The sequence below is a fragment of the Pan troglodytes genome, chromosome 16, assembly GCF_028858775.2.
Source record: "Pan troglodytes isolate AG18354 chromosome 16, NHGRI_mPanTro3-v2.0_pri, whole genome shotgun sequence".
Taxonomy (NCBI): Eukaryota; Metazoa; Chordata; class Mammalia; order Primates; family Hominidae; genus Pan; species Pan troglodytes.
In genome coordinates this window covers 76957303-76978867 of record NC_072414.2, presented here as the reverse complement: position 1 = coordinate 76978867, position 21565 = coordinate 76957303, and the positions used below count along the sequence as shown (strand labels likewise).

The following is a 21565-nucleotide window of genomic DNA, read 5'->3' as shown; positions in this document are numbered from 1 at the left end:
CTACTATGCACAGGAAAGGTTTAAAGGTGTAAAAAGGAAGGGAGGGCCGGGCACAGTGACTGATGCCTGTAATCCCAGCATTTTGGGAGGCCAAGGTGGGCAGATCACCTGAGGTCAACAGTTTGAGACGAGCCTGGCCAACATGGTGAAATCCTATCTCTACTAAAAATACAAAACTTAGCTGGACATGGTGGTTGCATACTTGTAGTCCCAGCTACTTGGCAGGCTGAGGCAGGAGGATTGATTGAGCCCACAAGGTTGAGGCTACAGTGAGCTGTGATCATGCTACTGCACTCCAGCCTGGGTGACAGAACAAGGCCCTGTCTCAAAAACAAAAAGAATGTCTATGATGAAGCAGTGAAAATTTTACATCTTAATCCTTGAATATGTCTTTTTAATATTTCAAGTGATGAAATGGGAAGTATACATGAGCATTCCTACAGACTGCCTGAGAAAAAACCTTTGTGTGACTAAGTCATGAAGTGAATTAGCCACTTTAGTGTAATATCATTTTTACTTCAAAGGATGACTGACAAAAAAATATTATTTCAGCTTGGGTTTTGAGAGACATTTTCTCAAAAAAGGAGATTCTGTTATTTCAAGCAAAACAGACAGGCCATAATAAAATTCAACAATAAAATTGCTAATAATAAAACTCAAGCTTTTGAACAAAAAATTAGAATTTTAGAAAACTTATATCCACCATTGCTTTCCAAAAGTATTCTGATGAGACTGATGGTGATATTGATGAATGTATTTTGATACCATATAATCAAATGTATCAACATATAGAAGATCTCGGTGAACTATTATTTTCAAAATGACCAATGCATGATGTTATAATATCATGCAAAGGTAAAAGATCCAAAGTTCAAGAAAAATCAAGTTTTCATGGAGTATCAAATAAGAAGCCAAGGCAACATGGCAAAACCCTGTCTCTACAAAAAATACAAAAAATTACCTATGTGTGGTAGTACACACCTGTAGTCCCAACTACTCTGGAGGCTGAGTTGGGAGGATCACCTGAGTCCCCAGAGACTGAGGGTCCAGTGAGCCGTGATCATAGCACTGCATTCCAGCCTGGGAGACAGAGCAAGACCTCATCTCAAAAAAAAAAAAAAAAAGAAAGAAAGAAAAATATCCACAGTGATCTAAAATGCCTATCTGTATAAGACTGGGCTTTGTTCACATTTTCTCAAGCAAATATCACACAGTAAATTGAATGCAGACGCAGATGACATACCAAACATCAAAGAAATTTGCGAAAGACGTAAGATTGTACTACTTTGGGTTTAGAAATGTTCTTTTCATAGAAACATTTATAACATCTCAGGATGGATCATAATCTTAGCTGCAGTTTTCCTTCCAAATTAAAGTATTAAAACATGGGCTTGGAAGTGACAGACCTGAGTGAATCAGCACAGCTTAAAAAAATCCAATAAAACTAACTTTTAATAATCCTGAGGTTGGTTTTTGAAACAATAGATACAATTACTTACTCTAAGCATCTGGTTATGATTTTGAATCAGTAATACATACTGTCTCCACCTTTTTTTTTTTTTTTAAGGAAACAGAGGTTTCATCCAGAAAACCCCAAAACAGTGAATTTTTTTTTTTAGACAGGGTGTCACTATGTCTCCCAGGCTGTAGTGGAGTGGTGGATCTCAGCTCACTGCAGCCTCAACCTCCCACCTCAGCCTTGCGAGTAGCTGGGACCACAGGCGCCACTGTGCCCGGCTAACTTATTGTATTTTTTGTACAGATGGGGTTTTGCCGTGTTGCCCAGGGTGGTCTCAAACTTCTAGGCTCAACTCATTCACCCACTTCAGCCTCCCAAAGTGCTGTGACTACAGGCGTGGGCCACCGTGCCCAACCTGCAGTGACTTTTTAAAACATAAGTTCAAGCATCTCTTCTTAACTCCTTTAATTGGACGTATCTCTTCTCTTATTGTCCTCATCTTTGGTGTTCCCCCAGAGTTCACTGCTGACTGGATGTACAACATGTATTTCAAAGTCAAGGCTGGGTGCGGTGGCTCACACCTATAATCCCAGTGCTTTGGGAGTCAGGGCAGGCAGATCGCTTGAGTCCAGGAGTTCTAGACTAGCCTGGGCAACATGGTGAAACCCTGCTTGTATTAAAAATACAAAAAAATGGGCATTTCCGGGAGCGCTGCGTGGAGTTGGTGTCCCCGCTTTTGGCATGGTGGCCTTTTCCAACCTGGCTGGGCCAATCCAGTCACTGAACCTGAAGGAAGATGCCAAGTTTCAGAAGGAAGTGGCACAGGTTCGCAAGCACATAACCCAGTGAAAAAAACAAGAACAACTTACTCCTGGAGTAGTCTATGTGTGTCACCTGCCTAACCTACTGAACGAAACCCAGATCCTTTCCTAATTCTCCCAGTGTGGCACTGTTACAAGGTTCAGACTATCCAGAAAGAAAAGGACTGGAAATAGCAAAGGCTATGCATGTGTGTAGTGTGAGTCTGAGGATATTGCCAAGATAGTTGCTGAAACGATGAACAACTACCTGTTTGGTGAAAGACTCTCAGAGTGTCTTTTTATGCCACCTGAAAAATTCAAAAAGAACTCTTTAAAGACTGGGATATTCCATTTAAGCAGCCATCATATCTGTCAGCGAAACAGCATAATCAGAATCGGCACTTACACAAAAGCTGCGAATAGAGGGACGATTTAAAAAGAAAGAAAGATTACTCAGGAAGAAATTAGCTTATAAAGGAATTGATTATGATTTTCCTTCTTTGATTTTACAGAAAATGGAAAGTATTTCAAAAATGAATCATCTGATGTCTACAAAAGGCCACGTTTTATGTAAGAAGAAGAAAAAGGTTTTAGGCACTCCTGACACTCCTGAGAAGACTGTGGATACCCAGGGCCCCACACCGGTTTGTACATCAACATTTTTGGAGAGACAAAAATCTGAAGTGGCTGAAATGAATGATGATGATGAAGATAATGAAATAGTTTTTGAAAAGCCCATATCCTGTGTAAAAGAAGAAATACAAGAGACTCAAACACCTACACATTCACAGAAAAAAAGACAAAGCATTCAGTGATTTTCAATATATTATATATAAGATTTCTTCTGAAAAATATAATGTTTTTATGAGAAAAATACAAAAAATTAGCTGGGCGTGGTGGCTCATGGCTGTAGTCCCAGCTACTTGGGAGGCTGAAGTGGCAGGATCACCTGAACCTAGGAAGTTGAAGCTACAGTGAGCCGTGATTGCGCCACTGCACTCCAGCCAAGTAAAATTACATTTATCTTAGCCTTTTCTGGCTGGCTTAAGTGGGATTTGTATTAAGAATACAATAGGCAATCTCACAGACATCTAAATACAGAACTCAACATGTGACCACACCATGGAAGGACTGTGCTGGGAGGTGATTTTCCTCTCCTGCATGCCTTCACTCTGGACTTCTGCTCCATGCTTGTGCTTTGCTCTGCAGATGGACGTTCGGCACGTGCTCTAGGCTCCTCCAGCCGCTGAGGCTTTGGCTTGCCCTGGCAGTACCCCTGGTCCCAGTGTTACTGGACCTTTCCCTACAGATGCTCCTCTGCAAAAAATCTATCGAACACTCTCTGTGTCATTTCCAATGAGCAGGATAGAGAATCTGATCTGCCTAGCAGTGGGGGTGGGAGTTCCCTAGTTGTCCCTGGATTTGTAGTGCTGCCCTTTCCAGAGACTCGAGGAGGGTCCGGATATCCAAAGAGAGGATGTGGGTGGGGAATCAGTAATACAGTCTACTTCAACAAGAAAGTATAAAGTAGAGGCGGTGGCTCACGCCTGTAATCCCAGCACTTTAGGAGGCCAAGGAAGGCAGATTACTTGAGCTCAGAAGTTTGAGACCAGACTGAGCAACATGGCAAAACCCCATCTCTACTAAAAATACAAAAAATTAGCTAGGTGTGGTGGCACATGCCTGTAGTCCTGGCTACTTAGGAGGCTGAGGTGGGAGGCTTGCTTGAGCCCAGGAAATCGAGGCTACAGTGAACCAAGATTGTGATGCCACTGCCCTCCAGCCTGGGTGATAAAGCGAGACCCTGTCTCAAAAAAAAAAAAAAAAAAGTATAAAGTGGAAGCATCTGTATGCATGATTGAAGCATCTGTATGCATGATTGAAGTCATGTTTTCCATATTTTTTTCCACCTTGCCCTTTTTTTCTCTACAACACTGTATCTGAAGCTTTTCCCTATGTTATCAAGTACTCATAAGCATTATTTGAATGGTTGTATCAGATCCATTATCTGGACTCATTGTCGTTATCCATCTGCAGTTGCTGGAGATACTGTCCTTTCTGCCACACTCAGTCACCCTTCTGACCTTGCTCTGTGTCCGGTTATCTACTAATACACATACTGGTCATTTAGGACTTAAAGTTAAGAATAAATAATTATCATAGTTCCTAACACTTCAAAAAGAACGTAGCTTCCTAAAAATAGAATGGCTAGGTGGTTATGATAATTTTAAAGTAAAATAGACAAATTGATATTGAAATTAACTTTTTGCTTTCTTCTCGTATCTATTTTTCACTTCTCTGTCATTTTGATGGATAGTTTCATTTGAAAGGATTTTTTTTTTCAAAATAGAAATAGCATATGACATGGGAATGGGAACTCTGAAAGGTTCAACTTTCTAGTCATTAGTTTCCTAAGATTGTCACAAAAGCTACTGATAATCATGATTGGCCTGTATTGAAAGTGAGTTAACATTATGTACAACTTAAGCACTGTACTTTCTATCAGATACAGAAAAATTGGTGCTGTGTTTGGAAAAGTATTGGGCTAGGAGTCAGGAAGCTTGACTGTTAGTCCCAACCCTGCTTCTTCAGCTCAGCACCCCTAGGCAATAATTCAGCAGCTATTTCTTAAATACCTAATGAGTTTCAGGCTTTGTAGTTGGGCTGGGAATAAAGACATAGATATTGCTTTCATGATTCTCCAAGGCTCCCCTCCTCACCCCAGCTCACAGTGAGCTTTCTTATGTATTGCATAAATTTGTCTCCTAACAGGCCCCTACTCTCTCTCCAACCTGCTTCCCAGGGCAGTTGTAAGGATCAAATGAGGGAGAATATGTGTGAAAGCAAATTGTAAATGATTTTAAAATGCAATAAAAATATGACCCATGGAAAATTATTTGAAGATCCTTAGAATTTTAAATAAAGAGTACATTAACCTGAGTTCTCTATGGTTTTTATTTTAAATAGATATGAAAGTTTTACAATGAACCACTGATATGGTAGAAAATCTTAGCTTGATTATTCTCCAAGAAAATGATACAGTTGTTTGTGCGATGAATTTTCTAAAATTGCCAGCCAAAAAAAAACAAAACCTCTTTTGAGTTGAGTGACTGGATCAGTCAAAGGAACGTTGACTGTGTAATGGAGAAATGTTTTCTGTGTTCACTGACAGTTTGCCTTTGTTTGATTCTAGCTGCAGCATATCGTGAGTGATGAAACCTGTGTGTAGGTGACTGACCTTTACCTGGCAGAAAATAATAATGGGGCCAGTGGAGGCCAGCCGAACACACAGAACTCAAGAAGCCTCCTGGAGTCAACGTATCTGCAGAAAGCTGAGCAGCTAATCTCAGATGAGAAATGCTTTAAGGTGAGAGTTGCTCATATAGTCAAAGACCTTGCTGGTGACAATGTAAGTTGTTAGGATTCTCTGAATCAGAAGTTATAGCCAGGGTACTTTGACCCTGTAATTCTACTCCTGGAACTTTTTAGAGTTCCTAATGAGTTCACCAGAGAAATGCAAAGTGGAAGAAACCATCTTCCCGGACAATCTACTTTCTTTCTTGCCTTAAAAACAAACAAACAAAAAACTAATTATATATGATTTTTACAATTTTGTATTCTTTTTCTCTGAACATTTTTCATAGCATGCTTTGTAAATATTATTGTTAGAAAAATGTTGGTACATGAAATGCATGGTCATGGTCATTATAGAAAAGGAAATGTAGGCCTGGCACACATGGCTCACACTTGTAATCCCAGCACTCTGGGAGGCTGAGGTGGGCAAATCGCTTGAGACCAGGTTGGGCAACATGGCAAAACCCCATCTTTGCAAAAAATACAAGAATACAAAAATTAGCCAGGTGTGGTGGCATGCACCTATAGTCCCAGCTACTCAGGAGATGGAGGTGGGAGGATCGATTAAGCCTGGGAGGTCGAGGCTGCACGTCACTGCACTCCAGCCTGGGTGGCAGAGCAAGACCCTATCTCAAAACAATAAAAGAAAAAAAATGCAGATAACCAAAAAAAAGTCACTTTAAAATTCTTTCCTGAAATTACCATTGAAGACATTTCTAGACTTTTCTGTGCTTGAGTATATATTTTGAAAGAGTTTATACTGGACAAAAGGTCTTTCACTTTTTTTTTTTTTTTTGAGGCAGGGTCACACTCTGTTGCACAGGCTGGAGTGCAGTGGTGCGACCTTGGCTTACTGCAACCTGTGCCTCCTGGGTTCAATCGATCATCGTGCCTCAGCCACCCTAGTAGCTGGAATTACAGGCATGTGCCACCATACTGGCTAATTTTTGTATTTTTAGTAGAGATGTGTGTCAGATCCCAGGGTCCAGGTCCAGCCCATGGTGAAGTCTGAGGGGAGTGGGTGGGTGAACAGAAAGAACACTTGGGGGGCCATAGGCAGGTGAAAGATAGTTTTATTCAGCGGCAGCTCTCATTAACAGCTTTCTTACACTAGCTCTCTTATTAGCAGCTTACTCTTCCACTGTTCGCCTGTCTCAGCAGCTTGAGCCAGCTGCCCCTACACATAGCTGCGCAGCCAGCTCTCTCTTGCCTTCAGGGTCAGCAGCTTAACTCCTCTCTCTGGGCATGAGCAAGCCCAGCTGTGTCCTGGCTCCCTCCCATCTGCCTGCAAGATGGACAGCTTTGGCTCTCTCTTTCTCTGGGTGCCAGTGTGCTCGTCATGTCAAGCCATGTTAAGCCAAACTGAGCCAAGCCCCGAAGAGCCATGTCTCTTATGCACAGCATCAACAGGGCAGTTATACCTTTTACAGACAATAGTGGCATAAAGCCAGGAATGAACTTACACAAACAGGTTATATTACAAGTGGAGCTGTGTGCTTGCACGCCAAACTCGTGAGTCACGCAGGCCTAGATATCCACCTCGGCCTATTCCTTGACCAAAGCACATCTATGTACCTTACTATGTGGTTTTGTATGTTGGCCAGGCTGGTCTCAAACTCCTGAACTCAAGTGATCTGCCCGCTTCAGCCTCCAAGTGCTGGGATTACAGGTGTGAGCCACTGCATCTGACCGGAAAGGGTGTATTTTTGCTCAATTAGCAACACTTCTGGGTCTTTAATGTCTTTTCTATGGCTATTTGATATTCACTTTATAGAGAATTAATGCCTGTATTGTTGGACATTTAAGTTGTTTCCAAGTTTTCACCATTATAACTGTATTTGTGTGTGTATATTATATTCTTGCCAGGCTGTAAGCTTTACTAGCAGAGAGGAAATTTTAAAGCTTTGAAAGAACACTGAGCTAGATCTAGCTTCTGGCTCTGTGTGTTTATTGACCAGTGGTGTGCCTTGAGAAACCAGAACTCTCTGAATTTCAGTTTTGTCTCTGTGTAAATGAAGAAGGTTGAAATTAAAAAATCTCGTTTCCTTCCAGGCTCTGATCTTCTCCATGTGATTCTGATAGTTACCTCCTCTGCAGAAAGCCATTAGGGTAACGGCACTGAGAATCTCAGGGTTCTGAAAGGGGAGATCCATGTGCCATCACCATTGATAGTTGTTTTGTGCAAAACATGGTTTGCTTGCCTCTATTGGTGTGTTGCTTTTAAGTATGGATTTTTAAAAATCACACAAAGAATATTAGTGGAACTCAGAATTTCAGGAACTTCATATACAATTGGTGCCATTATAACAACACTTTTTTTGTTTTGTTTTGTTTTTGAGACAGGGTCTCACTCTGTTGCCCAGGCTGGAGTGCAGCGGTATGCAGGAATGCCAGCAGTTTTTAGCCAATACAACAGATCCCTGGAGGTCAAGGGATCCTGCTTATCACTCTGGCCTTCCTACCAATTAAGTTAATTACATCCACATTGTTGTTGATGGTGAAGTGCCACCACCTGGCATCTGCTGTTCTCACCTTCCACCATTCCCACTGACACCAAAAGCCTGGTCTCATGGCAGCATCTCCTGTTGTCGATCCTGGCCTACAAAGGATAGTGCCACTGAGTCTCTGAAAGATTCAGGTGCCTTTCTCCCTAGTGCCTTTCTTGTTAGCCTAGAGAGGGGAGTTCCTGTGAGCCCTCCAAGAGCACATGGTCAAGTGGTGGATTCCGAATCTGCTGGCATATAACGAACCATCCCAACATTCCTACCTCCGTGTACTTTCCAGCTTCTTTGATGCTTTGGGAATGCAGTTGTATAATCTCCACCTAATTCACTGCAGCAACTGTTCCGTCCACATTTCAAGGAGTCACTCCAGCAGTGTGTTAGAGCCCCCGGTGTCCTTGCCAAGCCATTAAATCCTGAGAGTGCTCCCAGGTCAGTGTATTCTCGTGTGTACAGCCTTTAGTCTCCCCCTGGTCCAACACCCGTATGTTCACTTCTCCACCTCCTCTCCCAGATTCTGCCAGTACACACTAGGCAGCCCCTGCAACATTTTTGGCAAAAAAATCATTTTCCCAGAGCAGGTTGTGCTTGTGACCTTGGGCCATGATGAGGAATGACCGTAGTCTGGTGTCAATGTGGGGCAGCAATTATGACATTCCTCACCCTGCTGTGAGGGCTTGTTGGAGGCTCTTTGCTTAGTCTCCAGGCAAGGGGCAGCTGCCCTTCTCTTAGCAAGGAAAGGGGGCTGCTTCTTTTAGACCAGAGCATTCAGTGGAAATTGGAAGCTCAAAGTTCTCAGATGTATCCACTTAAGTTTTCCCATAGCAGATATCATTCCTCTACTCTCCTCTCCATCCCTCTCCTCTTCTCCCTCCCCTCCTTTCCTCTCCTCTTTCTCTTCCTTTCTCTTTCTCTTTTTTTTTCTTTTTGAGATGGGATCTCACTCTGTCGCCCAGGCTGGAGCACAGTGACATGATCTCAGTTCACTGAAACCTCTGCCTCCCAGGCTCAAGTGATCCTCCCACCTCAGTTTCCTGGGTAGCTGGGACAACAGGCACACACTACCACATCTGGCTAATTTTTGTATTTTTTATAGGGATGGGGTTTCACCGTGTTGCCCAGCCTGGTCTCAAACTCCCGGGCTCAAGTGATCCTCCTGCCTCAGCTTCTCAAAGTGTTGGGATTACAGGTATGAGCCACTACACTCAGCTCTCCTTTTCCTTAAGTAATTCTAAATAAAAACAAGACTAAATCATAAAATAAAATTTGTGTTTTTTGGGGAAATGACACAAAACTTCCATGACACTTGAAATTAAGACAGTTTGTTTCTAGATTTTCTGCTGTGCATGTGCACGTGGGTGTGTGTACGTGCTCATCCTTGGTTGGCGCCCTATGTGTGGACTTGCTGTATCTACTGGGTCAATCTGCAGTGTCTGACTGCACAATTTCCAGCACACAGAAGCTCTACATAGCAGTTGAGACTGAAGCAGCAGTCTCCTTCTGGGTTTAATTTGAGTTAAACTGTTAGGCTGTACTTGTGTGAGAAACTGATAATTTTCAGCAAGAAATTTCCAGATGAGGCCTGTCACCCTCCAGTGTAACTCTAGGTCCTGCTTGGCAGGGGAACTGGCTTTGGCTGGAGGCTGGGTCAAAATGGTTGCCCCGGAACAGCACATTCCCATCCCAGGAGGGAGCTCTGTTGGGAGCATGAGATGGACCAAGAAGACCCATCCATTAGGAAAGTGACTCTTGGTCTGTCTAGTTTTAATGGAGGAGGGAGCTTGGTGCAATGACCAATTTTGATCGGGGAGCTAGTGGGAAACATGGGCATTGTCTTTCTCATGTGTGCCCCACTGGGGGCCCACCCTTGAGGGTTGAAAAGTTCCTGGAGATGGATCAAGAGTGGTGTACATGTCACAGCTGCCCAGGCTGGGGTCCTCCCACCACCCCTTGGTCCTGCCCTCTGGAACCCTGGGCAGGCTGGCAGGAACCCTTTTCTTGGTCTGGGCTTCTGGCGTGGATGCCTATTGCTTCCTATCATCCATGTGGGGAAGGCTAATTTGAAGATTCTGAAACTAGGAGAACAGCAATTATCAAGTGAACCCAAGATGTGACTAAAACTATCTCTGATGGCAAAGCCTTTGATGCTGAAGAGTCTGGCCCATAGAAAGATGGCCTTGAGCATGGCACCTCTGACCAAATCCCTCACTCTGACCTACTGAGCATATGAACCCAGCCCTGCTCACAGCTGGGGCCGGAGGAAGACCTCATGGAGTCCACGTGATAACTGTACTTCCTGTGTGCGTGTCACAGCTGATTCCACCCACACTGTCCTCTGCCCTGGCCAGCCCAGCCCTGCCATGCCCTGCCATTGTAGTCAGGGTTCTTTGGGTGTGAGTGACAGAAAAATCACTTGAGATGGCTTAGGCAAGAAGGGAAGTTCATTGGTCAGTAAGTTAGCCACGGGCAGGGCAGGGAACAGCTGGGCCTCAGGAATACCTGGACTCAGAGTCACCAGCACTGTCAAGATTTGCAGGCTCCTTCCCTTGTCTCTGTCTCCACCTCAGTCCGCAGATCAGTTTTGTGCTCTCAGAGCAACTTTCTTCACAAGGTTGGAATCAGGCTGTTGGCAGCATGAGGCTTCCATCTTCCTGGCTTTTCCCCCAAGAAAGGATGGGGCTCCTCTCCATTAGTTCCTATTCAGAAAATTCCAGAAGAAAGTTTCTGCTTGGTCTGGTCTGGATTGGCTGGGTAGCTGGGACACTAGAACTGCCAAGCCCTCTAGTGTCATGTGGTTGAAGTAGGGCAGGGAGATGTATTAGTCACTTCAGGGTGCCATGCCAAAATACCACAGACTGGGTGGCTTAAATCACAAACATTTATTTCTCACAGTTCTGGAGGCTGGGAAATCCTAGACCAAAGTGCCAGCAAGGTAGGTTTCATTCTGAGGCCTCTTCTCTTGTCCTGTAGGTGGCTGCCATATTGTGTGCTCACATGACCACTTCTTTGTATGCACATGGAGAGAGAGTGAGTGCACTCTCTGGCGTCTCATCTTATAAGGACACTAATCCTACTGAATCAGGGCCCCACACTTAGGACCTCATTTAACCTTAATGACTTCCTGAGAGGACTTATCTCCAAATGCAGCAACACAGAGGATTAGGGCTTCAGTGTGAATTTGGAGGAGTCAGAGACATTCAGTCCATAATGGGAAGAAAAAACTATTCAGGAAAAAAAGGGGTGCAGTGGCCAGAAAAAGGGGGCAGATAAAACTTCAGATGCTCTCCCCATTTGCCCCCATACACAACACACACACAACCCTGCCTTTGCCCCTTCCCCACAAGGCCACTCCCCACCCCATGATTATTTACCTCCCTCCTGTCCTGCTCTCTGGAGCTACTCCTTCCCCTAAGTTGTCCTGTGGCTCACAGAATGCTACATGCAGGTAGGTGCATGTAAATGCAGCCCGGAACTGGGGGCCTCGTGGACCATGTGTGTCCTGAGCCCCACCATGGGACTGGGCAGGAAGTGGGTCTTACCCATGTCTCCTGTCCTCAGGCACAGCCTAGCCCTGGGACATGAGCTCAGTGGGTGCTGCAGCTTTGTTGGATCCACCTCAGGCCCCCTTTCCCCCCATCCACTTATAAGGTTCCCAGGGCCTTGATACCTCTGTCCTTGGAAGAAAAGAATGAGATTACCCAGCTCACATGAACCTGCTGGTAGCTTCCCACAATAGAAGGACATAATTTTCTTATTTTCTTTCTTTTTCTTTTTTTTTTGAGATGAAGTCTCACTCTTTCACCCAGCCTGGAGTGCAATGGCGCAATTTGGGCTCACTGCAACCTCTGCCTCTCTGATTCAAGCGATTCTCCTGCCTCAGCCTCCCGAGTAGCTGGGGCTACAGGTGCGTGCCACCACACCTGGCTAATTTTTTGTATTTTTAGTAAAGATGGGGTTTCACCATGTTAGCCAGGATGGTCTCAATCTCCTGACCTTATGATCTGCCACCTCGGCCTCCCAAAGTGCTGGGAACAGGCATGAGCCACCACACCCAGCCAGAAGGACATAATTTTCTAGTTCAAAAGTGTTGGGGTGATCAGGCCCAACACCAGGCCATGGAGGCTCCAAAGTCCAGCGGGGTCAAAGGAATGAGAAAAGACAAGAGTGCATAAAGTGGGTCCAGGGGGCCAATGCTAGATGGAGGCTGTGAAGGCCCTGAGCTCTGGGAGCCCACACTATTTATTGGTGATCAAACAAGCAAGCAGGTGGTGAGGACATGTGGATGTGGGGGTAAACAGGTGAGGGTGTGGGGACGTGGTGGTAGAAAGGTACCGGTGCATCAAGTGTAGCTGTGATGGTTTTGCATTTTCTTTGATGCATATAGAATATGCTCTGCTGCTTGAGATAATGGGGAACATGTTTATGAGCCTGGGAGAGCAACCAACAAGTCTGTGCACACTCCAGAGGCTATGAGGGGTTTTATGCCCTGAGCCCTGAATTCCATCAAAGCCACAAGGGATTTTATGCCCTGGGCTTAGATTGTGGTGCGGCAGGGCAGCCTTCCACCCTTTGGCACAGAACTTGGTGTTCCAAAGGCCACGAGGGGTTTTAGACCCTGGACCCTGGACATGTTCCAAGACTCTTTTATATTATGACTGACAAGCCAGTCCTGCCTCAGCTCTTACACCAACAAAAAGCATCTACCAAGTGACTAGCACAGTGAATGAAGAAAGACCTGCAATAAGGCACATCGCTGAGAAATTCTAGAAAACCAAGGGTAGAGAGAAATTCCTAAAATCTTCCAGAGAGAAAAGACAGGTTATATGTAAAGAGCCAAGACTTTGCATGACACTGACTTCTTCCCAACAACACTGGGAACTAAAAAATAAAAATAATAGAGCAATATTTCCCAATGTGAGGAGAAGTTCTGTTTAAACTACAGCATTGCATCCAGCCAAACTAGTAATCAGGAGTTGAGGTAGAACAATGACATTTTAAAATATGTGGGGTCATAAAGCTTGGCTTCCATTCACTCTGTCTCAGGAAGCCACTGGAAGATGTGCTGCAACACAATGAGAGGATAAACCAAGGAAAAAGAAGATCTGGGGCCAGGGAACAGGAGATGCACACAGAAGCGGCAGCAGGAAATTCACACGATGATGCAGAGACATGCCAGGATGCCAGTCGTGCCACAGGCTGAGAGAGCTGAGTCCAGGTTGGAGCAGGATGGAGGGCAAGGGAGAGAGGGAAGCCTCCAGGAAAATAATGGGGCTGATACAGTATCCAGTGTTTCTTAGTTTTTGGATAATTATCACTAGACATTTGATAGATCAGTTGGAGCATCTGAAAAAAAAAAAAGGTAGGTAATAGGTAGGTACAAAAACGTATAAGCAAATGAAGGGAAAATATCTAAGCAATTATTAACTCCAGGGGAAGAAAGAAATGAAACGATTTTAGTGCAGGACTTGGCTGAGGGAAGAATATTTAGGTATCTACAAGAATGTAAATATTTTTGATTTCATAAGATTGTGATCCAATCAAATTGGTAGAATGGAGGCAAGGGAATTGTTAATATCTCATAAGGGAGGTAAATCCCTATACTGTGCTATGCCAGGAAGTCAACAGATACTGAGGAAAACAAATCAAGAAATGGCAACATAAACGTTATTTAGAAATATGATTATAAGTACCAGATGACATAGCAAAATGAGTTTAAAGTGATGGCCTCTGGGAATTAGCACTCAAAGGCAAGAAAGGAAAGGGCACAAGAAATGGTTTTTGATATAAGTCTTTTGTCACCATTTTGTCCTTTTCTTCTCGTTTTCTTTTTGTTTGTTTTACTGAGCATTTCTTGCTCCAGATACCATTTTGTTCGTAACTTTGTGTATCTAGTAATTTGATCAGAATTAAATATAATGTTAGTAAGTTCTGGAGATCTGTTGTACAGAATGATGACTATAGTTAATAATATATACTTGAAATTTTCTAAAAGAGTAGATGTTTTGCTTTTATTATAATTTTTAACTGACACAGAACAGTTGTACATATTTATGGGGTGTAGTATAATATTTTTATACATGTATACAATGTGCAGTGATCAAATCATGGCAATTAGTGCCTCCACCACCTCAAGCATTCACCATTTCTTTGTTCTGGGAGCATTCAAAATCCACCCTTCTAGCGATTTGAAAATATATAATAAATTATCACCGTATAGTGCTAAAGACACTAGAACTTTTCCTCCTATCTAACTATATATATATATATATATATATATATATATATATATATTTTTTTTTTTTTTTTTTTTTTTTTTTTTTTTTTTTACAGTCAGGGTCTCACTCTGTCCCCCAGGCCGGAGTGCAGTGGCACAATCACAGCTCACTGCAGCCTTGACCTCTCAGGTTCAAGTGATCCTCCCACTTCAGCCTCCCGATGTTTACTTTGAGCACCTTGGATTAAGGTACATCTGTCAAGTTTCTCTACTGTAAACTTTCCCCTTTGTAATTGTGAGCAGATATTTTGAGGCAAAATATCTGTTCCTCATCAACTTTTTGCCCACTAGCTTTAGCATCTATTGTTGATATTCAAAACCCATCATTCCTTTTATATTTATTCATATTCTACTGTAAGGAAGAGATTATTTATTCCCAGCAAACGTTTGTATTTGTATGTGGAGGGGGGGTAGAGCATTCTCAACAAACACTCTTACCTTCTAAATACAGCTCTGCATAAAGAAGCCCCTCCCCTAGGTGTGATGTTAATGGTGAGGAAAGGATTGGGCTTTATGTAAGTATAGCGGGGCGGGGAGCTGAGACAAGGGGGAGCTTACACAAAGCCCAAACTGAGAAAAATTACCAATAATAATAAAACTGGGCAGCTTGCTGTGATACTTCCCACACTCCTCCACTGGGGGGCGATGTCATTATTTTCATCTTCCCAGCTCGCCCACCTAGGAAACCTGCCCTAGGTAACTTAGATACGAAGTAAGGGAGGGGCAGGGACGGGAGGCTGCACGGGGACTGTGGGAAGCAGCTGTGACAGTGCTTCAGCTGTGCTGGGTAACCTCTCTAGGCTTTGGTTCTTTCCTCTAAAACACGACCAATCATAGTGCTCATTAGAGCTACCTGAGGATCTCATTAAACGCAAATGGTCAGGCCCCGTCCCCACCCCCGCCCCCAGGGGCTGTGATTTGTGTTTCAGTTTGGGGCGGGCCCAGCACAGGTGTTCCGAGTGAGCTCTCCGGGCAGTTCCGTGCTCTGCCGGGTACCCTCGGGGGCTATCCTCTCAAATTCTATGCGTCGGAGTAATGCTGTTGGCATAAACTGGGCTGTCTTCTGCTTTCTGTGTCATGGATACAGTGCTTGCTGAAGATTGAAAGTGCCCCCAGAAACTTTTGGAGGTAATTCTTTTTTCCTATATCTTCCTTCGTTATTTTCAACTAACAGAAGTTAAATACTTATATAAAATGAGTACATGTTAAAGATTTTTAAAATTTTTTATTTTTTGAGACGGAGTCTTCCTGTCTCCCAGGCTGGAGTGCAGTGGTGTGAACTCGGCTCACAGCAACCTCCACCTCCTAGGTTCAAGCGATTTTCCTGCCTCAACTTCCCGAGTAGCTGGGATTACAGGCGCCCGCCACCACGCCTGGCTAATTTTTGTACTTTTAGTAGAGACGGGGTTCACCATGTTGGCCAGGCTGGTCTCGAACTCCTGACCTCAAATGATCCGCCCGCCTCGGTCTCCCAAAGTACTGGGATTACAGGCCTGAATCACCGCGCCCGGCCAAAGATTTAAAAAAAAAAAAACTCAATTGGGGGAACTGAGATGTTATAATCAGTTCAAAGGAGAAGTCAAAGAAGGACAAATTAATTTGGAGTAAAGTAACGTTGAGATGAATTTATAAATGGACACAAAACTAGCCTCTTCCTTCTACAGTGGGGAAGTCAACTGAAGCTCTATTGGAACAATCTTATTTGCAAGTCTCTAGACAGGAATTTTCTGCATGCTCTCAGGTATCTGTAACTTACAAAGTTGCAAAATCGCTCGAAGGCAGTGGAAGGTTCAGAGCCCTTGTAGAATCTGAATCAGAACCTGGGTTATTGCTCTTATCAGTGCATAGTGTTTCACTGAAGCACACATTTCCCCCCATATCTATAAATTCATATATGTTTCCTCTATTGCCTATGTCATCAATATTTTCCATTTTATTGGTATGTAATTATGCATAGTTTTCCCTTGTAACTAGGAAGATTCCAAATCTATTATGTCTCATATTTAATAGTCTTCGTTTTCTGAATTAAACGTGTCATGTGTTTGACTATTTTACCGATAGTTTCAAAGAACCAGCATCCGGAGTTCTTCCTCCCTTCCTTCCTCTTTACTTGAGGTTGTCTCTTTTTCCCATTAGAACTTGTGAGAAATATGAATAATGCTTATTTTCTCTCTTCAACTGCAGAGTTTGGCAAATGATAGCCAGCTGCTTGTTTGTGTGTGAGCCGGAAACTAAAAATGGCTTTTTAATGTTAGTTTTTATTATTCTTAAGACCACCCTCCAGCAGGTGTATAAAAATGTCTTTTACTTTTTTTTTTTTTTTTTTTTGAGACAAGGTCTCACCTTGTCACCCAGGCTGGAGACCAGTGGTGCTAGGGTGTGTTTCAATATGGCTGTGTTCCAATAAAACTTTATGGGCACTGAAATTTGAATTTTCACTGGCCATATTCTTCTTCATCTTTTAAACATTTAGAAATGTAAGGCATGGTGGCTCAGCACTTTGGGAGGCCGAGGCAGGAGGATTGCTTGAGGCTAGGAGTTCAAGACCAGCCTGGGCAACATAACGAGGATCTGTCTCTACTAAAAGTTTAAAAAAAAAAAAAAATTAGCCAGGTGTGGTGGCACACTAATTTTAAAGTCCCAGCTACTTGAGAGGCTGAGGTGGAAGGATCATTTGAGCCCAGGAGTTCAAGGCTGCAGTAAGCTATGATGGCTTCACTGCACTCCAGCATGGGTAACAGAGTGAGACCCTGTCTCTAATTTACCAACAGAAAGAAGGAAGGGAAATGATTTTGAGTGGTTTTCCTTGGCTTTTGATGAGTCAAGAGATGTTACCAGTACTGCTCAAAGTGTCAATGCCAAGTTTGAAGAGACTGAGAATTTGGCTTTATGAGTAATCTACATAGAACAACTATAGGTAAGAATATTTTTAAAGAAGACTAGAAATCACTAATTCGGTGTAACCTGAGGTGGGAATCTGCTGAGCTCTGGTACAGATGGTTGTAGCAAAAGTATGTGTAGAGCACAAAAAGGCTCATTTGGAGAAATTCCAAAGCTGGCAAAAATGTAGTGTTTAAAATTCATGGTTGTCATTATATTATTCATCAGATGCCTTGTGGAAAATATCTATGTTATGGATAATGGAAGTGAACTTCATTTCCTCTCATTTAACTATCATCAATTCTATGAAATTTGGTAAAGTGTTGTTTTTAAAGTGTGATAAAATTTAATATTTATCATTTTAACCACCCATAAGTGTACAATTCAGTGATGTTAAATGCATTCATGTTATGTATGATCATTGTGTGTACTCAAAAAACTTTTTCATCATCCCCAATAAAAACTCTGCACTCATTAAATAACTCCCCATTCCCCCTTTCCCCAAACCCCAAGTAACTTCAGTTCCATTTTCTGTCTCTATGAATTTGCCTTTTCTAGGTACCTCATATAAGTGAAATCATCAATATTTGTCCTCCTATGCCTGGCTGCTTTCACTAAGCGTAATATTTTCAAGGTCCATCCGTATTGTAGCATATAGCAAAATTATATTCCTTTTGTGGCTGAATAATGTTCTGTTGTGTGTATATACCACATTTTGTTTATCCATTCATCTGTTGAAGGACATGTGGGTTGTTTCTATCTTTGGGCTATTGTGAATAATGCTGCTGTAAACATGAGTGTACAAATATCTGTTGGAATCATTGCTTTGCTAACCATTCATTAGCACAAGATGTCTTTCTATTTATTTAGGCCTTTCTTTATTTAGGACTTTCAATAATGTTTTGTAATTTTCTGGGTTATATTCCCAGAAGTGGAATTGCTGGGTCATCTAGTAATTCTATTTAAGTTTTTGAGGAAATACCATGCATAATATCTTCCACAGGAGCTGCACCATTTTACATTCTCACCAGCAATGTGCAAGACTTCTGATTTTTTCCACATCCTTGCCAACATGTTATTTTCCATTAAAAAAATGGTACTTATCCTAATGGGTGTGAAGTGAAGATATTTCGCTGTGTTTTTGACTTGCATTTCCCTAATGGTTAGTGATGTTGAGCATCTTTTCATGAGCTTATTGACCATTTGTGTGTCGTCTTTGGAGAAATGTCCATTCAAATCCTTTGCCCATTTTTGAATCAAGTGGTTTGTTTTCTTGAGTTGTAGGAGTTCTTTATATATTCTGGGTGTTAATCCCTTATGAAATATGTGACTTGCAGGTATTTTCTCTCATTCTGTGTGTTGCCTTTAACGCTGTTGATAGTGTTCTTTGATAACTATCGGGGGAACCAGCTCCCAGTATTTCAACATAGGTTCTTTTCTATTTTCCCTAAGTGTCAGCTGATCTGAGAAATAAAGAGAAAGAGTACAAAGAGAAGTTTTACAGCTGGGCCTCTGGGGGTGACATCACATATTGGCAGGTTCTGTGATGTCCACCTGAGCCGCAAAACCAGCAAGTTTTTATTAGGGATTTTGAAAGGGGAGGGGTAAACAAACAGGGAGTAGGTCACAAGGATCACATGATTCAAAGGGCCATAAAGATCACAAGATGAAGGCAAAATTAGAATTACTGATGAGGGTCTGTGTCCCACTGTGCACGCATTGTCTTGATAAACATTTTAACAGGAAACAGAGTTCAAGAGCAGACAACCGGTCTGACTAGAATTCACCAGGCTGGAATTTCCAATCCTAGTAAGCCTGAGGGCACTCCAGGAGACCAGGGCGTATTTCATCCCTTAATCTCAATCACATAAGACAGACACTGTCATCGTGGCCGTCTATAGACCTACCCCTGGGAATGCATTCCTTCCCAGGGTTATCAATTATTAATATTCCTTTCTGGGAAAAGAATTCAGCGATATTCTCCTACTCACACATCCGTCTATAGGCTCCCTGCAAGAAGTAAAATATGGCTCTATTCTGCCTGACCCCCCAGGCAGTCAGACCTTATGGTTATCTTTCCTTGTTGCCTGAAAATCGCTGCTATTCTGTTCTTTTTCAGGGTGCCCTGATTTCATATTGTTCAAACACCCATGTTTTACAATCAGATTTCATATTGTTCAAACACACATGTTTTACAAACAATTTGTACAGTTAACACAATCATCACAGGGTCCTGAGGCAACATACATCCTCAGCTTACAAAGATGATGGGATTGAAAGATTAAAGACAGGTATAAGAAATTATAAGAGTATTGATTGGGGAAGTGATAAATGTCCACGAAATCTTCACAATTTATGTTCAGAGATTGCAGTAAAGACAGGCATAAGAAATTATAAAAGTATTTTGGGAACTGATAAATGTCCATTAAATCTTCACAATTTATGTTCTTCGGCCACGGCTTCAGCCGGTCCCTACATTCGGGGTCCCTGACTTCCCGCAACAGATAAGTTTATTTTGATGAAGTTGAGTTTGCCTATTTTTTCTTTTGTTGCCTGTAATTTTGGTGTCATATCTAAGAACTCATTGCCAAGTCCAAGGTCATGAAGAATTACTCATGTTTTCTTTTAAGAGTTTTATAGTTTTAGCTTTTATATTTAGTCTTTAATCCGTTTTTAAAATTTTAGTGTATGGTATGAGGTAGAGGCCCAGCTTCATTCTTTTACATGTGGAACTCCAGTTAACCCAGCACCATTTGTTGAAGAGACTGTTCTTTCCACATTGAACAGACTTGGCACCCTTGTCAAAAGTCAATTGGCCACAGATGTACAAGTTTATTTCTGAACTCTCAGTTCTATTCCATTGGTCTATATATCTGTCCTTATGCCAGTACCACACTGTTTTGATTACTGTAGGTTTGTAATAAGTTTTGAAGTTGGAAACTGTGAATCCCCTCAAGTTCTTTTACAAGATTTTTTTTTTTTTTTTTGGCCGTTTGAGCTATATTAGCTTTCTAGGGTTGCCATTAAAAAAATACCACAAACTGGCTTGGTGCAGTGGCTCACACCTGTAATCCCAACACTTTGAGAGGCCAAGGCAAGTGGATCACCTGAGGTCAGAACTTCAGACCAGCCTGGCCAGCATGGTGAAACCCCATCTCTACTAAAAATACAAAAACTAGCCAGGCGTGGTGACGTGAGCTTGTGGTCCCAGCTACTTGGGAGGCTAAGACAGGAGGATCACTTGAACCTGGGAGGCAGAGGTTGCAGTGAGCCGAGATCTTGCCACTGCATTCTAGCCTGGGTGACAGAGTGAGACTCCATCTCAAAAAAAAAACAAAAACAAAAACACCAAAATACCACAAACTGGGTTGCTTAAACAACATAATTTTATTTTCTTACAGTTCTGGAGGCCGGAAGTCTAAGATCAAGGTGTCAGCAGGTATAGTTTCTCTTGAGGCCTCTCTCCTTGGCTTGCAGATGGCTACTTTCTTGCTGCATCCTCAAATGGTGTTTTCTTTGTGTACTTGCATCACTGATATCACTCAATGTGTCCATTGAGTGACACCTAACAGCCTTATTTTAACTCAATCACTTTTTTTTTTTTTTTTTTTTTTGAGACGAAGTTTTGCTTTTGTTGCCCGGCCTGGAGCACAATGGCACAATCTTGACTCACTGCAACCTCCACTTCCCGGGTTTAAGCAATTCTCCTGCCTCAGCCTCCCAAGTAGCTGGGATTACAGGCGCCCGCCACCACGCCTGGCTAATTTTTGTACTTTTAGTAGAGACGGGGTTTTACCATGTTGGTCAGGCTGGTCTTGAACTCCTGACCTCAGGTGATCCACCTGCCTCAGCCTCCCAAGGTGCTGGGATTACAGGCATGAGCCACTGTGCCCGGCCCTCAATCACTTCTTTAAAGGTCCTATCTCCAAATACAGTCATATTCTGAGGTACTAGGAGGTTACAGATTCATGTGAATTGAGAGGGCAGGAGGACACAATTCAGCCCATAACATAAGCTCCTTGCAATTTCATATGAATTGAAGATCAGATATTCCATTTCTGCAAAAAAGGCTTTTGAAATTTTGTTAGAAGTTGCCTTGAATCTGTAGATGGCTGTGGGTAGTACTGATATTAATTCTTTCCATTCATTAACACAAGACGTCTTTCCATTTAGGCCTTTCTTGATTTAGGACTTTCAGGAATGTTTTGTAATTTTCAGTGTACAAGTCTTTCACTCCTTGGTTAAATTTATTCCCAGATATTTCATGCTTTTAGATGATAGTGTACATGGAATTGCT

General features: G+C 42.6%; 1 pseudogene; it reads left to right on the top strand.

Annotated features, from left to right (window-relative positions):
* Nucleotides 1-1411: 1411 nt before the first annotated feature.
* The window catches only part of LOC129137246 (MKI67 FHA domain-interacting nucleolar phosphoprotein-like), a 93365-nt pseudogene continuing 73211 nt past the window's right edge, over nt 1412-21565 (top strand).